The sequence below is a fragment of the Chiloscyllium plagiosum genome, unplaced genomic scaffold, assembly GCF_037043375.1.
Source record: "Chiloscyllium plagiosum isolate Xiang-an unplaced genomic scaffold, Cpla_swu_hap1 HiC_scaffold_23, whole genome shotgun sequence".
NCBI lineage: Eukaryota > Metazoa > Chordata > Chondrichthyes > Orectolobiformes > Hemiscylliidae > Chiloscyllium > Chiloscyllium plagiosum.
The window spans coordinates 812656-831678 of record NW_028270161.1 but is presented as its reverse complement, the minus strand read 5'-3'; the positions used below and the strand labels follow the sequence as shown (position 1 = coordinate 831678).

Genomic DNA, 19023 nt, shown 5'->3' with positions numbered 1-19023 from the left:
ACCCATTCTCTCAGGTTCGACACACAACCTTCCTTCCTTATCCTTTAGTGAACCAACCCTTCCTTTTGTTACCCTCTTGCTCCTTATATACGAATAAAAGGCTTTGTAATTCTCCTTAATTCTGCTTGCTAAAGCTATTTCATGACCCCTTTTACCCACTTGATTCCTTGCTTAAGACTGGTCCTACTCTCCCGATATTCCTCCAGGGTCCGTTCTGTTTTTAGCTGCCAAGACCTTATGTACACTTCCCTTTTCCTCTTGACTAGATTCACGATTTCTCATGTCATTCATGGTTCACAAATCTTGCCTTTCCTATGCCTTGTTTTCAAAGGAACATGCCCGTCCTACACTACCTTCAACCTATCTTTGAAAGTCTCCCACATATCAAATGTGGATATCCCTTCAAATAGCTGTGTCCAATCCACAATTTCCGAGCTCCTACCTAATTTTGATATAATTGGCCCTGGCCCAGTTTAGTACTCTTCCCTTAGGAACACTCTCATCTTTGTCTATGAGTATTCTAAAACTTACAGAATTGTGGTCACTGTTCCCAAAGAAATCCCCCACCGCAACTTCTACCACCTGTCCTGGCTCGTTCCCCAGTACCAGGTCCAATATGGCCCCTTCCCTCGTCAAACTATTGACATACTGCTCTGGAAAACTTTCCTGGATGCTCCTTACAAATTCTGCCCCATCCAGACCTCTGACACTAAGTGTATCCCAGTCAATGTTGGGAAAAATAAAATCTCCCATCATCACTACCCTATTGCCTCTACATCTTTCCATAATCTCTTTACCTATTTGTTCTTCTACCTCACACTCACTGTTGGGAGGCCTGTAATACAGCCCCAACAATGTAACTGTACCCTTCTTATTTCTCAGCTCCACCCATAATGCCTCACTACCCAAGACCGCCATAGTGTCCTCCTTTAGCACAGCTGTGATATCATCCCTGACCAGCAATGCAACTCCTCCCCCCTTTTACTTCCCTCCCTGTCCTGTCTGAAATGTCTATATCCTGGAACATTTAGTTGCCAATCATGCCCTTTCTTCAATCAAGTCTCTATGATCGCAATAACATCATACTCCCAGGCACCAATCCAAGCCTTAAGTTCATCTGCCTTACCCACTGTACTCCTTGCATTAAAGTAGATACATTTCAGGCAGCCAGTTCTTTTGCAGTCACCTGCTCTCTGCCTACTCTTCTCCTTGGTAATGCTAACTTCATGATCCTTACAGTCTCCAGTTTCCACCTCACTGCCTACTTGTTTTCTCTTCTGGTTCCCAGCCCCCTGGGTTTAAAACCTCCCCAATAGCAGGAGCAAAAACTCCCCCAAAGGACTTTAGTTCCAGTCTGGTTCAGGTGTAGCCCGTCCAATTTGTATTAGTCCCACCTTCCCCAGAACCAGTCCCAATGTCCGAAAATCTGATCCCCTCCCTCCTACACCATCTCTCAAGCCACATGTTCATCCTGCCTGTTTTTTCATTTCTATGCTGGCTAGCACGTAGCAGTGGTAGTAATCTCGAGATCACTACCTTTGAGGTCCTCCTTTTTAACTTCTCTCCAAGCTCCCTGAATTCTGATTTCAGGACATTCATCTCAATTTCTACTTATATCGTTGGTGCCTATATGCACCAAGACAACTGGCTGTTCACCCTCCCCTTTTGGAATGCTCTGCAGCCGATCGGTGACATCCCTGACCCGAGCACCTGGGAGGCAACATACCATCCGGGAGTCCCGTCTTTGGCCACGGAGCTGCCTATCTACTCTCCTCACAATAGAATCCCCTCTGACTATGGCCATACGAATCTTTTTCCCATCTTTCTGAACAGCAGTGCCCACCACGGTGCCATGATCCTGGCATCTGCTGCCCTCCCCTGGTGAGCCATCTCCCCGAACAGTATCCAAAACGGTATACCTGTTTTGGAGGGAGATGACCGCAGGGGACACCTGCACTGCCTTCCTACTCTTTTTTCTGCCTCTTGGTCATCCATTCACTGTCTCCCTCAGCAATCCTAACCTACATTATGACCAGCTCACTAAATGTGCTATCCACGACCTCCTCAGCATCGCGGATGCTCCACAGTGAGTCCATCCGCAGCTCCAGAGCCGTCATGTGGTCAAACAAGAGCTGCAGCTGGACACACTTCTTGCAAGTTTAAGTGTCAGGAACATCAGACACGTTCCTAAGCTCCCACATCAAGCAAGAGATAATGCCATGGGTCTAAGGTCCCCTGCCATTGTAAGCCTTAGCTTTTTCTCAACTACCTAAAAACAAGCAGTGCACTTAAATATATGAAAGAAAAGAAAAAAAATCCCTTACCTTTTCTTCTGGTTAGAGGAGTAGAGGCGGGAGGGAGATACTACACGTGTAGTATCTCGGGTTTAGCTTCCCAGCAACCTCCTGGTCTCCAACGTCACCTCTGCTCTGTCCCCCACTGTTCCAGGCATGAAAAACGTTGAAAAGTGTGGCACTGGAAAAGGCACAGCAGGTCAGGCAGCATCCAAGGAGCAGGAGAGTCGTTTTGAGCATAAGCCCTTCATCAGGAATGTGGGGGGGGAGCGGGGACTGAGATAAATATGGGGTTAGGCCTGGGGGGGAAGGTAAGTGGGATAGCAATAGGTGGATGTAGGTAGGAAGTGATTGTGATAGGTCCTCTCAACCCCCTTCCCCCCGTCCCCCCAAAATTCCTGACGAAGGGCTTATGCTCAAATCAGCGACTCTCCTGCTCCTTGGATGCTCCCTGACCTGCTGTGCCTTTTCCAGTGCCACACTTTTTGACGCTGACCCTCCAGCTTCTACAGTCCTCACTTTCTTCTGTGTACGCAGAGACCACACAGAGTGACTAGTAGCTATCTGATGAAGGTGCAGTGCTCCAAAAGCTAGTGCTTCCAAACAAATCTGTTGGACTATAATCTGATGCTCTGTGATTTTTGACTGTCAAAATCTAGTATCCAAGTTCAGCTAGTGATAGGTGAGGTAAATGGAATGTTGGCCTTTATTTCCAAGGGAATGGAGTATAAAATAGGGACCTCTTGCTAAAACTATACCAGGCACTAATCAGACCAGAGCTAGAATACTGTGGACAGTTTTGGGCCCCTTCTCTAAGGAAAGATATTCTGGCATTGGAGACGGATACAGGGTTATAGAGGGATTTTCTAATGAGAAAAGGTTAAGTAGATTGGGCCTGTATTCATTGGACTTTAGAAGAAAAATAGGTGGCCTTATTGAAACATACAAGATTCTTAGTGGGTTTGACAGAATAGATGGGGAGAGGTTGTTTTCCCTTTGGGAGAGTCCAGGACTAAAGGGCATCATCTCGGTGTGAGCTGTTATATATTAACAACAGCGATAAGATATTCTTCTCTCCGAGGTCTGTGAATCTGTGGAATTCTTTGTTTCAGAGGGCTGTCAAGGCTGGGTTTTTCAATAAAATCATGATGGAGATAGATTTTTAATCAATAGGAAAATCAAGGGAAAGGGGCAGGAAAATACAGTTGAGGATTGTCAGATCAGCCATAATCTCACTGAATGGCTACTTCTACTCCTATGGGTTAGGTAATAGATGGGAAAATTCTAGAATCTATTATTTTAAAAACTCATTAAGAATCCATTTGGAAAGGCATTGTATGATTAGAACAAGTCAACATGATTTTGCCAATGGTAAATTCAGTTTGAAAAATTTGAGAATTTTTTGAGGCTGTAACTTATAGAATAGATAAAGGAGAAGCAGTGGATGTAGTGTTACTGGATTCCAAAAAGGTAATTTGATAAGGTGCCCCACACAATGTTAATTGCAAGGTAAGGACTCATGGAATTTGGGAGTAATACATTAATTTGCACGGAGTCTTGATTAAGAGACAGGAAGGAGAGACTGGTTGAAAGTGAGTCACTGTCACATTGGTAGGTTGTGACTAGTGGGGGTGTCACAATAATCCATGCTGGGGCCCCAGGTAGTTACAAACAATTTTGATGAAGATGCAGAGTAATATGATGATACAAAGCTATGTTTCACAGGAAGCTGTGGGGAGGACAGTAAGAGGCTGTGAAGAAATATAGACGAGTGAGTGGGCAGCAAGGTGGCATATGAATATAATGTAGGAAAGTGTGATGTTAGTCATATTGATAACAAGATTGGAAAAACAGAATTTTTTAAAATGGTGTGAAATTTATAAGAGTTGATTTTCAAAGAGACTTGGATGCACTCATAATAGGAATGCAGAAAATTAGCGACTAGTGCAGCAAGTAATTAAAGCAGATGGTATATTGACCAAATATGATTGCAAGGGCATTGGAGAACAGGAATAAATTGGCTTGCTACAATTTGGTGTGACTGTCTGGAATACTGTGTAAAATCCAGATTTCCAATTTTATAGAAGAATAAATTTGTGTAGGAGGCAAAGCAGCTGAGATTCACTGAACTGGTTGATGGGCTGTCCTATGTTATACTCTATTATGAGGAGGCAGTTGCATTGTGCTAATGTCAGTGAGTTAGTAATCCAGATGCTATGGGGACAAGGATTCGAATCCCACAATGACTGATGGTGAAATTTGAATTTAGTAAAATCTAGAATAAAGAACTGGCCTTGTGGTGACCATGTGACCATTGTCAATTGTTACCAAAACCCATCCAATTCACTCAGACCCTTCTGGGAAGGAAATCTGCCGTCCTTTCCTGGCCTGCATGTGACTCCAGACCCACAGTGATATGGCTGACACTTAACTGCTGCTTGGACAATTAGGAATGGGTAATAAATGCTGTACTAGCCAATGAAATCCACATCCTATCAACAAATTAAATAAAAGGGTGCCTTTGTACACCATTCAATTAAAGTAGACCGACAGATGCAGCAAACAATTAGGAAAGCTAACGGTGCATTAGCTTTCACTGCAAGAGGGTTTCAGTTCAGAAGAAATGTCTTACTGTTGTTATACAGGGCCTTGGTGAGACCACACTTGGAGTGTTGCATTTAGTCTTGGTCTCCCTACCTAAGAGAAGATATACCTGCCATAGAAGGAGTGTAGAGATGGAAATGTGTTGCTGGAGAAGCGCAGCAGGTCAGGCAGCATCTAGGGAACAGGAGAATCGACGTTTCGGGCATTAGCCCTTCTTCAGGAATGAGGAAAGTTTGTCCAGCAGGCTAAGATAAAAGATAGGGAGGAGGGATTTGGGGGAGGGGCGTCGGAAATGTGATAGGTGGAAAAAGGTCAAGGTGAGGGTGATAGGACAGATTGGGGTGGGGGCGGAGAGGTCGGGAAGAAGATTGCAGGTTAGGGAGGCGGTGCTGAATTTGATGGATTTGACTGAGACAGGCTGGGGGGAAGGGAAATGAGGAAACTGGTGAAATCCGAGTTCATCCCTTGTGGTTGGAGGGTTCCTAGCCGGAAGATGAGGCGTTCTTCCTCCAACCGTCGTTTCGCTGTGGTCTGACGATGGAGGAGTCCAAAGACCTGCATATCCTTGGTGGAGTGGGAGGGGGAATTGAAATGTTGAGCTACAGGGTGGTTGGGTTGGTTGGTCCGGGTGTCCCAGAGGTGTTCTCTGAAACGCTCCGTAAGTAGGCGGCCTGTCTCCCCAATATAGAGGAGGCCACATCGGGTACAGAGGATGCAATAGATGATATGTGTGGAGGTACAGGTGAATCTGTGGCGGATATGGAAGTTTCCTTTGGGGCCTTGGAGGGAGGTGAGAGGGGAGGTGTGGGCGCAAGTCTTGCACCTCCTGCGGTTGCAGGGGAAGGTGCCGGGAGTGGAGGTTGGGTTGGTGGGGGGTGTGGATCTGACGAGGGAGTCACGGAGGGAGTGGTCTTTACGGAATGCTGATAGGGGAGGGGAGGGAAATATATCCTTGGCGGTGGGGTCCGTTTGGAGGTGGCGGAAATGACGGCGGATGATGCGCTGTACATGGAGGTTAGTGGGGTGGTAGGTGAGGACCAGTGGGGTTCTGTCCTGGTGGCGGTTGGAGGGGTGGGGTTCAAGGGCGGAGGATCGGGAAGTGGAAGAGATGCAGTGGAGGGCATCGTCGATCACGTCGGGGGGGAAATTGCGGTCCTTGAAGAAGGAGGCCATCTGGGATGTGCGTTTTTGGAACTGGTCCTCCTGGGAGCAGATGCGGCTGAGTCGAAGGAATTGGGAGAATGGGATGGCGTTTTTGCAGGGGGCAGGATGGGAGGAGGTGTAGTCCAGGTAGCTCGGTTTGTAGTAGATGTCCGTGTTGATTCGGTCGCCTGAGATGGAAATAGAAAGGTCGAGGAAGGGGAGGGAGGAATCTGAGACTGTCCAGGTGAATTTGAGGTCGGGGTGGAAGGTGTTGGTGAAGTGGATGAACTGTTCCACCTCCTCGTGGGAGCACGAGGCGGCGCCGATACAGTCATCGATGTAGCGGAGGAAAAGGTGGGGGGTGGGGCCAGTGTAGTTGCGGAAGATGGATTGTTCCACATATCCTACGAAGAGGCAGGCATAGCTGGGGCCCATGCGGGTGCCCATGGCTACTCCTTTCGTTTGGAGGAAGTGGGAGGATTGGAAAGAGAAGTTGTTCAGGGTGAGGACCAGTTCAGTCAGTCGAAGGAGGGTGTCAGTGGAAGGGTACTGGTCGGTATGGCGGGAAAGGAAGAATCGGAGGGCTTTGAGCCCTTCGTGATGGGGGATGGAGGTGTACAGGGACTGGATGTCCATGGTGAAAATAAGGCGTTGGGGACCGGGGAAGCGAAAATCATAGAGCAGGTGGAGGGCGTGGGTGGTGTCCCGAACGTAGGTGGGGAGTTCTTGGACTAAGGGGGACAGGACGGTGTCAAGGTAGGCGGAGATGAGTTCGGTGGGGCAGGAGCAGGCGGAGACAGTGGGTCGGCCGGGGCAGTCAGGTTTGTGGATTTTGGGCAGGAGGGAGAAGCGGGAGGTGCGGGGTTGTGGGACTATGGGGAGGTGCGCCGTACCGACCTCCGCTTCTTCCTTTCCCGCCATACCGACCTCCGCTTCTTCCTTTCCCGCCGTACCGACCAGTACCCTTCCACTGACACCCTCCTTCGACTGACTGAACTGGTCCTCACCCTGAACAACTTCTCTTTCCAATCCTCCCACTTCCTCCAAACGAAAGGAGTAGCCATGGGCACCCGCATGGGCCCCAGCTATGCCTGCCTCTTCGTAGGGTATGTGGAACAGTCCATCTTCCGCAACTACACTGGCCCCACCCCCCACCTTTTCCTCCGCTACATCGATGACTGTATCGGCGCCGCCTCGTGCTCCCACGAGGAGGTGGAACAGTTCATCCACTTCACCAACACCTTCCACCTCGACCTCAAATTCACCTGGACAGTCTCAGATTCCTCCCTCCCCTTCCTCGACCTTTCTATTTCCATCTCAGGCGACCGAATCAACACGGACATCTACTACAAACCGAGCTACCTGGACTACACCTCCTCCCATCCTGCCCCCTGCAAAAACGCCATCCCATTCTCCCAATTCCTTCGACTCCGCCGCATCTGCTCCCAGGAGGACCAGTTCCAAAAACGCACATCCCAGATGGCCTCCTTCTTCAAGGACCGCAATTTCCCCCCCGACGTGATCGACGATGCCCTCCACCGCATCTCTTCCACTTCCCGATCCTCCGCCCTTGAACCCCGCCCCTCCAACCGCCACCAGGACAGAACCCCACTGGTCCTCACCTACCACCCCACTAACCTCCATGTACAGCGCATCATCCGCCGTCATTTCCGCTACCTCCAAACGGACCCCACCGCCAAGGATATATTTCCCTCCCCTCCCCTATCAGCATTCCGTAAAGACCACTCCCTCCGTGACTCCCTCGTCAGATCCACACCCCCCACCAACCCAACCTCCACTCCCGGCACCTTCCCCTGCAACCGCAGGAGGTGCAAGACTTGCGCCCACACCTCCCCTCTCACCTCCCTCCAAGGCCCCAAAGGAAACTTCCATATCCGCCACAGATTCACCTGTACCTCCACACATAGCATCTATTGCATCCTCTGTACCCGATGTGGCCTCCTCTATATTGGGGAGACAGGCCGCCTACTTGTGGAGCGTTTCAGAGAACACCTCTGGGACACCCGGACCAACCAACCCAACCACCCTGTAGCTCAACATTTCAATTCCCCCTCCCACTCCACCAAGGATATGCAGGTCTTTGGACTCCTCCATCGTCAGACCACAGCGAAACGACGGTTGGAGGAAGAACGCCTCATCTTCCGGCTAGGAACCCTCCAACCACAAGGGATGAACTCGGATTTCACCAGTTTCCTCATTTCCCCTCCCCCCAGCCTGTCTCAGTCAAATCCATCAAATTCAGCACCGCCTCCCTAACCTGCAATCTTCTTCCCGACCTCTCCGCCCCCACCCCAATCTGTCCTATCACCCTCACCTTGACCTTTTTCCACCTATCACATTTCCGACGCCCCTCCCCCAAATCCCTCCTCCCTATCTTTTATCTTAGCCTGCTGGACAAACTTTCCTCATTCCTGAAGAAGGGCTAATGCCCGAAACGTCGATTCTCCTGTTCCCTAGATGCTGCCTGACCTGCTGCGCTTCTCCAGCAACACATTTCCATCTCTGATCTCCAGCATCTGCAGACCTCATTTTCTCTCCATAGAAGGAGTGTAGCAAGGGTTGACTAGGCTGACACCAGAGATGGTCAGATGGTCCTCTGAGGAGAGATTGGTTTGACTGGCTCTGTATTCACTAGACTTTTGAAAAATAGGAGTGGATCTGATTGAAATGTATAAAATGCATTCAGCCTCGGACCTTCGGGTGACCATCCTCCAAAGTGGACTTCGGGACAGGCAGCAGAGGAAAGTGGCCGAGCAGAGGCTGATAGCTAAGTTCGGTACCCAGAGGGAGGGCCTCAACCGGGACCTTGGGTTCATGTCACATTACAGGTGATCACCATTGCACTACACACACACACACACATAGATATTTCTACACACACACACATGGACACAGGTACACACAGACGCGCACACACACCCTTATAGACACACACACTCCCACACGCACCCCCTCACAGACTTAAGACACTGCACTCACTACACGCACTCAGCACACACACACACACTTTCTCACACTCACAACCCCCACCCCAGACAGACACAAACACACAGACAGACAAAGACCCACATGCACACATATTTTGTGTGGTGAATTTGTACTTGCAGAGTTACATTGCACTTTGCTCAAAAACTGCATACATTCATGTAGAACTCTGAGCTCAAAAACTACATGAATTTATGTAAAATTCTGTTATCTCACTTTTTAGATTAGAATCAATCTAAACATCAGGTCATAGACAGAGAACACAGGGGGCTAACACCTTTAACATATTGTCTTGCTATCACCATTGTTAACAGCTAACCCGAGAATGCAACTTTTAAAAAAAAGAGTTTTGTGATTTACACATGAAAGAAGTGAAACTATCACAGTATTCTAACAGATGAAAGGCTTAACAGACAATCAATTTTTCAATGTATAATTTCAGTTATATCACACTGCAAATTTTTGCTATAAATTCTGTGTTATGATCGAGCCCTCCACAATCACCTGATGAAGGAGCGTTGCTCCGAAAGCTAGTGTGCTTCCAATTAAACCTGTTGGACTACAACTTGGTGTTGTGTGATTTTTAACTTTGGATATGGAGTTGACCATTTACAGTGCAACCTTGTTTATCCGAATGTCGGATTATCCAAACAAGATCTCAAGGTCCCGGTGATTGTGTAAACTCTATTATCCGAATATTCAATTATACGAACAAAATACTTCCTGCCCGTGTTGTTTGGATAATTGAGGTTGCCCTGTAGACCTGAGATGAGGAAATATTTCCACATGCAGAGGGTAGTGAATCACAGAAGGCTGTGGAGGCCAAGCCACTGAATTTATTCAAGAAAATTATTTTAAAGGCATCTAGGGAAAATGTGAGACTATACCATTCAGGTAGAAGAGTAGTCATGATCATATTGAATGGTGGAGGTGGCTCAATGGCCTAGTTTTTATGAATCTATGACAAAGGAAACTCTTGTCTAGATGTGAAGACTGTTTTAAAGCTAGGAGTCAGTGCACATTTCGGACCGAGCTGACAGATAAACTTTGCCACTCAGAGAATCATATAGAGTCATAGAATCATAGAGATGTACAGCTCGGAAACAGACCCTTCAGTCCAACTCGTCTATAACAACTAGATATCCCAACCCAATCTAGTCCCATCTGCCAGCACCCGGCCCATATCCCTCCAAACCCTTCCTATTCATATACCCATCCAAATGTCTCTTAAATGTTGCAATTGTACCAGCCTCCACCACATCCTCTGGCAGCTCATTCCATACACGTACCACCCTCTGCGTGAAAAAGTTGCCCCTTACATCTCTTTTATATCTTTCCCCTCTCACCCTAAACCTATGCCCTCTACTTCTGGACTCCCCCACCCAGCGAAGAGATTTTGACCTTGGAACTGTCCAACTAGGAAGGCAGTGGAAGCAGGGTCATCATTGTTCATTAGGTTATCGGGGTTATATGGAATGTGTGGTTTGGAACTTAAACAGATCAGCTGTGATCTAATTGAACAGCAGAGCAGACTCGAGGGACTGAATGGACTATTCCTGTTTCTATTTTTTTATGTTCGTGTTTAACTTTAAGTCACATGTCTTCTTGGAACTATGATTCTTTAACCCAATGCTAAAAATAAATGCAATTTTGACCTTAAAAAGAAACGCTTTTCACAGAAATTAAAACCAAAGACTGATTTACTTCTACTTTGGATCCCCAGTTCCTGAATTATAATAAAATATTATAAGCCTTCATCACAATTATCTCATGTCATTAACCATACAGGATTGTTAAGGGTCTCAACAATGTTGAGGCTAAGAGATTGAGATTCCCTGAAGGGAGAAACAAACACGGGGGCACAGTCTGGGGGTAAGGGTCTGGTCAATTCGGATTGTGATGAGGTGAAATTGCAAAAAGTGTCATGAATATTTGAAATTCTCTCATCAAGTGGTTTGTGGATACTCCCTTGTTGAATACAGTTAAGGTTCAGATAGTGGGTAAACCCCTCTGCTAATTTAAACCCGACATACAGAGAAGCTCACCTCATGCTGTAATCTGTTAAATTTACAGAGGCAAAGAATTATCCCAGATCTCACTATTTAAAGTAAAAATTAACAATTTTATTCTTTAAATCCAAAAGAAATCATTAAAACAATTATAAATAAGTCCTTTCTCTTAAACCTATATTTTTTACTTCCCACTACACAATACTGGTCCGATTTTTAAAAAAAACTCCAATTTAAGATTCACAAAAAATAATCACGTTTCAAAAAACCAGCCAGCTGTTGATTCTCTTTTGTAGATTTTCCTCGGTATTTTCCTGGGATCTTTACTTCGGTCTTCTGCTGCACAACTTATGGACAGGTACCATTCAGAGAGCGAGCAGGCTAGCAGCCTGTACTCCCCCTAAGTGTTCAGAATGTCCAGGTTTATACCCCAAAACATTGGATCATTTCATTTGTTTGATCCCATCCCAAACAGTAAAATTCAAATTCAATATGCTTTTGGTATCCAGGACATAATTTAAACTGATTGGCCGAATTTGAATTTGTTTATATTCCATGGCAACACAAGTCCAGCAATTTGTTTCAACCAAATGTTACATTTTTAAATTCTTCACATACTTTGTGCTTTCAGTCTGTCCTTGCCAGCTTCCTCTCTCTCTCTCAAAGGTTCAGTATACACCTACATCTTCATACAATAGACAGACAGATCTTTGGTCTTTACGTGAGTTAAAGGGTATGAGAAATAGGGAGGAGATTAAAGTCAGCCATAATTTGTAATGAATGGCAGAAAAGTATTGATGGGCCAAATGGTCTTGGCTTGTTCCTATCTCTTATGTTCTTATGTGTTCCGCCTTGATTTGTTTTCGGTAAGTAACTTCTTAGAGTTCTCAACTAAAACTACGGCTAGGAAGCAGAACATATTTACAACTGTTTTTCAGCAATATCAGTGAACATTTCTCATTTCCTCCAGACCTTGTAATGATTCTAATCTTGAATGCATACCAGTTCACAAACCAGGAGGTGGGATAGGGAAGTATCAGATCTAGAGAAAGATTTGAATAAGTAGGGAGGTAAGGTTAAAGATCAAGGGGGAGATTTTCAGAGGCTATGGGGTGTGTTTTGTTGTTTCTAGAAAAGTCTTCTGGACTGTGAAGATTCAAACTGAGAAGAAGGAACTATGCAGAATCTGAGGAATATCGGCTCTGAGCAGGGAGTACTGACCGAGCAGATTTGAAAAGATCAGTTTGGTGGGAATGATCCTGTGGGACAATTTTCTGGCAATTTGCTAATAGTAGAAGAAGGGCTTATGCCCGAAACGTCGATTCTCCTGTTCCCTGGATGCTGCCTGACCTGCTGCGCTTTTCCAGCAACACATTTTCAGCTCTGATCTCCAGTATCTGCAGTCCTCACTTTCTCCTAATAGTAGAACTTGCAAATGCTGGAGTAATGGAAATGTAATCATCTGTAGATAATCACTGAATTAGAATGAGAATATTCTTGATTGTCACATGTACTCGAGTACAGAAGTACACTGAAAATGTTACAATGTCACCCCACACGGTGCAATCTAAGGTCCAAGTAGCAACAAAATACAAAGATAAAGGGAAAAAGAAAGGAAAACAAGTTATATTGCTTACTGTTGTTCATTGTATAAGTTTGAAAAATGAAAATAAAGTCAAAAAGATAAGCATTACAGTCTCCCAGTAGATCAGTACGAACAGCTTCCACTTGTGATCTGCCGGGGCTCGCACAACATTGACCGTCTGCACCAGTCCGCAGTCCAGCAGTTATCCACTCCATACAAGCCTCCAGCCCCCAGGCCATACCCACTCCACAAGGCCTGCAGGCCCCGGGCCGTCCCCACTCTGCACGGGCTCCAGCCCCCGGGCATTTCCCACTCCGCATAGGCCTCCAGCCCCCGGGCCATACCCACTCCACACAGGCTTCCAGCCCCCGGGCCATACCCACTCCACACAGGCCTCCAGCCCCCGGGCCATACCCACTCCGCACAGGCCTCCAGCCCCCGGGCCATACCCACTCCACACAGGCCTCCAGCCCCCGGGCATTTCCCACTCCGCATAGGCCTCCAGCCCCCGGGCCATACCCACTCCGCATAGGCCTCCAGCCCCCGGGCCATACCCACTCCACACAGGCCTCCAGCCCCCGGGCCATACCCACTCCACACAGGCCTCCAGCCCCCGGGCCATACCCACTCCAAACAGGCCTCCAGCCCCCGGGCCATACCCACTCCACACAGGCCTCCAGCCTCAGGTCCAATCCCGTTCCACTCAGAAGCCTCCAACCCACTCTACCTCAGGAGAGAACACCAAGAGGGGAAAAATGGCACAAAACGAGAAAACTCAGGAAATAAACAGAAGGTGCAGAGGAGTTCCTCTTAGTGCGTCCTAAGCCATGATGGTAAAACTTAGTGATTTGTTTCGTATTTTATTCTGAATATGCAAAACCTGTGAAAGGTAGAGACCATCCAGGAAAGGACTTGATAGTCCAAGCCCAGACAACAAAGTTAGTGAAAGAAAGCAGTATGACTGAAAACAGACTCTGATGAAGAGAGAGCGAAATACTGGGAACAGAACAGATTGAAGAAAGGAGTGAAGTTCCTTCACCTTCTAATTTACCCAAGGGCCAGCCAGGAGACTGGCAAAACCAGGAGCTGGAAGGATTCCTATGAACATTAAGCTGCAGGAATCTTTGCCTGATTTGTGTTCTCAACTTGCATGGTTGGAAATTAAACCATGGATGATGCACCTTCCTGCAGCTTGACATTGCCAAGTCTGACACCAGTCTCATTGATCCCGTCCTACCGTCCACTGCAGTCATACATACCTCAGGTTGTAGCTCAGGTTGAGGTTTAGGGTGTAGGTTTGCTCGCTGAGCTGTAGGTTTGATATCCAGATGTTTCATTACCTGGCTGAGTGACAACATCAGTGGCGACCTCCAAGTGAAGCGAAGCTGTTGTCTCCTGCTTTCTATTTATATCTTTCCCAGGAGTTCCTGGGAAATCATGCTTGACTAACCTTCTGGAGTTTTTTGAGGATGTAACTCTGAAGATGGACAAGGGAGATCCAGTGGATGTAGTGTACCTGGACTTTCAGAAAGCCTTTGATAAAGTCCCACATAGGAGGTTAGTGAGCAATATTAGGGTGCATGGTATTGGGGGCAAAGTACTGACTTGGATTGAAAATTGGTTGGCTGATAGGAAACAGAGAGTAGTGATAAACGGCTCCATTTCGGAATGGCAGGCAGTAACCAGTGGGGTACCGCAGGGATCAGTGCTGGCACCGCAGCTTTTTTACAATATATAATGATATAGAAGATGGTATTAATAGTAACATTAGCAAATTTGCTGATGATACATAGCTGGGTGGCAGGGTGAAATGTGAAGAGGATGTTAAGAGATTACAGGGTGACCTGGACGGGTTAGGTGAGTGGACAGATGCATGGCAGATGCAGTTTAATGTGGATAAATGTATGGTTATCCACTTTGGTGGCAAGAACAGGAAGGCAGATTACTACCTAAATGGAGTCAAGTTAGGTAAAGGGGCAGTACAGAGAGATCTGGGTGTTCTTGTACACCAGTCAATGAAGGTAAGCATGCAGGTACAGCAGGTAGTGAAGAAAGCTGACAGCATGCTGGCCTTCATAACAAGAGGGATTGAGTATAGAAGCAAAGAGGTTCTTCTGCAGCTATACAGGGCCCTGGTGAGACCGCACCTGGAATATTGTGTGCAGTTCTGGTCTCCAAATTTGAGGAAAGACATTCTGGCTATTGAGGGAGTGCAGCGTAGGTTCACGAGGTCAATTCTTGGAATGGCAGGACTACCTTATGTTGAAAGATTGGAGCGACAGGGCTTGTATACCCTTGAGTTTAGAAGACTGAGGGAGGATCTGATTGAGACGTATAAGATTATTAAAGGATTGGACACTCTGGAGGCAGGAAACATGTTTCCGCTGATGGGTGAGTCCCAAACCAGAGGACACAGCTTAAAAATAAGAGGTAGGCCATTTAGGACAGAGATGAGGAGAAACCTCTTCACCCAGAGAGTGGTGGCTGTGTGGAATGCTCTGCCCCAGAAGGCAGTGGAGGCCCAGTCTCTGGATTTATTTAAGAAAGAGTTGGATAGAGCTCTCAAGGATAGTGGAATCAAGGGTTATGGAGATAAGGCAGGAACAGGATACTGATTAAGGATGATCAGCCATGATCGTAATGAATGGTGGTGCAGGCTCGAAGTTCAGAATGGCCTACTCCTGCACCTATTGTCTATTGTCTATCTTATTTTTAATTTTTTGTAATTATCTCTGCCTCAGTTAATTGGATTATACGTCATCCCTTCACTTGCTGTTCAGCTGTTGATAGGGAGAAAGTGAGGACTGCAGATGCTGGAGATCAGAGTCAAGAGTGTGCTACTGGAAAAGCACAGCAGTTCAGGCAGCATCCGAGGAGCAGGGGAATCGTTTATTTGGGAAATGCATTTGCCCGAAACATCGATTCTCCTGCTCCTTGTATGTTGCCTGACCTGCTGTGCTTTTCCAACACCCCATTCTCAGTTCAGCTGTTAACACTTTACTCACATGGTCTGACACTTTGATCATCTGCAGAGACTCATTATTCAGCATGTCGACACTCCAATTACACCATTTGTATCATCTTTTGATTTCTCTGCTTATAAATTCTATACCTGTGTGCTTCTCTTCACTTCACCTGATAAAGGAGCATCGCTCCGAAAGTTTGGGATTTCAAATTAACCTGTTGGACTGTAACCTGGTGTCGTGTGACTTCTAACCTTGTCTACCCCAGTCCAACACCGGCACCTCCACGTCATGCCTTTACTTAAGAAGGTCGGTGAGGGGAAGTGTGGGAACTACTGATGTGTGAGTCTAATATCAGTAGTAAGTAAGTTCTTCAAGGTGATTCTGAAAGACAGGATTTACATGCATTTGGTGAAGTGAGAAATGATTAGGGATCGTCAGCATGGCTTTGTGTGAAGGAAATCACATCATTCAAATCTGAGTTTTTTGAGAGTGGAGTTGTAGATGTTGTTTACTTGAACTTTAGTAAAGCCTTTGACAAGGTTCCTATGTTGGACTAATTAATAAAGTTAGATCACATGAGATTCAGAGAGATGTTGCCAATTGGATACAAAATTGGCTAAATGGCAGGAGAAAGAGTGGTGGTGTTGGCAGGTTATTTTTTGGACTGGATGCTTGTGACCAGCAGTGTTCCACAGGGATCATTGCTGGGTCCACTTTTTTGTTTGTCATTTTATGGAAATAATTTGGATGAAAATATAGGAGGTCTGGTTAACAGGTTTATAAATGAACCAAAATTCATGGTAGAGTGGACAGTGAAGAAGATCATGTCGGATGACAAGGATATCTTGATCACTTGGGTCACTAGGCTAACGAGTGCCAGATGGAGTTTAATTTGGATAAATGTGAAGTATTGCATTTTGGTAAAACAATTATGGTAGGGCCTTGGTTAGTGTTGTAGAACAAAGAGGTTCAGGCACATAATTATTTTAAATTTGTGCCATACACAGGTTGTTAAGAAGGTGTTTAGCAAGCTTGCCTTCATTGCTCAGACCTTTGAGTATAGGAGTTGGGACATCATGTTGAGGTTGTAAACGATGCTGGTGAGGCCTCTTCTGGAATATTGTGTACAGTTCTGGTCGTCCTGCTATAGGAAGGACATTATTATACTGGAGAAGGTTCAGAAAAATATTACTAGGATGTTGCCAGGAATGTTTGAGGAGAAAGTGAGGTCTGCAGATGCTGGAGATCAGAGCTGAAAATGTGTTGCTGGAAAAGCGCAGCAGGTCAGGCAGCATCCAGGGAACAGGAGAATCGACGTTTCGGGCATAAGCCCTTCTTCCTGAAGAAGGGCTTATGCCCGAAACATCGATTCTCCTGTTCCCTGGATGCTGCCTGACCTGCTGCGCTTTTCCAGCAACACATTTTCAGCAGCTGTTGCCAGGAATGGAGCGTTTATGTTCTCAAAATAAGCTGGGAACTTTTTCACTCGACCATAGGAGATTGAGAGATGACATGATAGAGGTTTATAAATCCATGAAGGATTACATAACGTGAATAGCAAAGATCTTTTCCCTAAGGAGGAATTCAAGGTGAGAGGAGAAAGTTTTTAAAAAGGACCTGAGGGGGAACTTTTTTACACACCGTGCGTGGCTTGTGTCTGGAATTAACTTCCAGAGGAAGTGATAGGTGCAGGTACAGTCGCAACATGTAAAGAACATTTGGATATGTACATGAATAGGAAATGTTTGTAGGGATATGGGTCAAGCACAGGCCGGCGCGATTAGTTTTATTAGGGAGTATGGTCAATGTGAACTAGTTGGACCGACAATTCAGTTTCTGTGCTGTATGACTATAAAATAGAATGTTCTGAGTTAGAGTGTTCCATATGACTTTTGACATCAAGATAAAGGAAGACTAATAGAGTGATGAAAGAAAATAGAGTGTAGATTTATTAGTGGTTTCAGGAAAACATTTTGTCATTACAAGGTTAAACCTGAGAGGTCCGAGGCTTCACTGGAAGAGAAATTACTGGGTGGCAGCTTCAGGATTCCAAGGGTTGGTGATGAGGTTGAAATAACTCCATTGAGGCTGGTATCAAGTCAACTGGTCACCCATTACTTACATGTGGAGATACCTCGACACTGATCCAGTTCCCTCAGTGCCAGCTCGCAGAATGAACAGAATCTCTGACACTCCTGTTATTATCTGCCAGCCAGGGCTCCCTGATTGGACCAGATTAATCAGGGAACTCTTATTCTGAGGTCCACCTGGCTGACCTCATTACAATCATTGTACGGGTGAATAGAGACGGGTTGTTTTCAATTATATTAATAAAGGGACAGACATTTAAAATAATCACAGGGAGGACTCAACTGAAGCTTGAAAATAAATTCTTACGAAGAGGGTCAGTACAATGTGTAATTATTTGCCAGAAACTATTAATGAGGCACAGTCCAGATACTATTATCAGAAGGGGTTTCTTTTTTCTTCCTGTTTTTTTTTATTAAACAAATTACAAAACAGTTTACAAAACACATTTACAGCTGTACACAAGAGACAGCAATTTTACAAGGGAGAGGAGCGGCAAAGCCAGGCCCCAAACACTACCGTTCAACCAGTTTACAGGGACAGGAGGACAAACCTCAAATCCCAGTTTCACATATAAAAATATAAAGAGACATCAACAATGACATTTGTACATTAGACAATCCTGTTACATACAAAAGTGCAGACAATACAGACCCAGCGAGCCCCTGCCCCTCCCACCTTCCGACCACTCTAAGGCAGCCCGCCCCTACCCACCTTCCAGTTCTCGGTCACAGAAGGGGTTTCTTAATTGCTTGAAGAAAATTAAAAATCACACAACACCAGGTTATAGTCCAAATGGTTTATTTGGAAGCACTAGCTTTCGGAGCACTGCTCCTTCATCAGGTGGTTGTGGAGTATAAGATCATAAGACTCAGAATTTATAGCAGATTTAACTTTGTACACCCCAATCTAACACCGGCATCTCCAAAGCTTGAAGAAAAGTGTTTGAAACAATGAGTTGTGAACAGCAACGAGGGATGGCATTAAATATCCATAATGGATCATGTGATTAAGCTAAAAACCTCATCCAAGGGAGAGAGAGAAATGCATACAAACTCAACACTTCCCTCATTACTGAGGTTAATAATACACACAAGGTGCATTGATCCCTTCTGTGTCTCCAGTTGAAGAAGTAACTGAAATATTGATAGACAGGAATGTTAACATGAGCTGCATGTTCGGATTCCATCATCTAGGATTTAACTGAGTATTTTCAAATGCTGGTACAAATCCATGTCAAGTTAATGCCATTTATACAATTTCTTTGCCAATTTTTTTTTCATGGTGTCATGACATTATCAGATTTGAATCATTGTCTATTGAATTCA

The 19023-nt window shown here is 45.8% G+C and overlaps 1 protein-coding gene across 1 annotated transcript in view; it reads left to right on the top strand.

The window, feature by feature from the left end:
* sema3e (sema domain, immunoglobulin domain (Ig), short basic domain, secreted, (semaphorin) 3E) overlaps nt 1–19023 on the top strand; it is a 311047-nt gene that overhangs the window by 273230 nt on the left and 18794 nt on the right. The window lies entirely within an intron of this gene.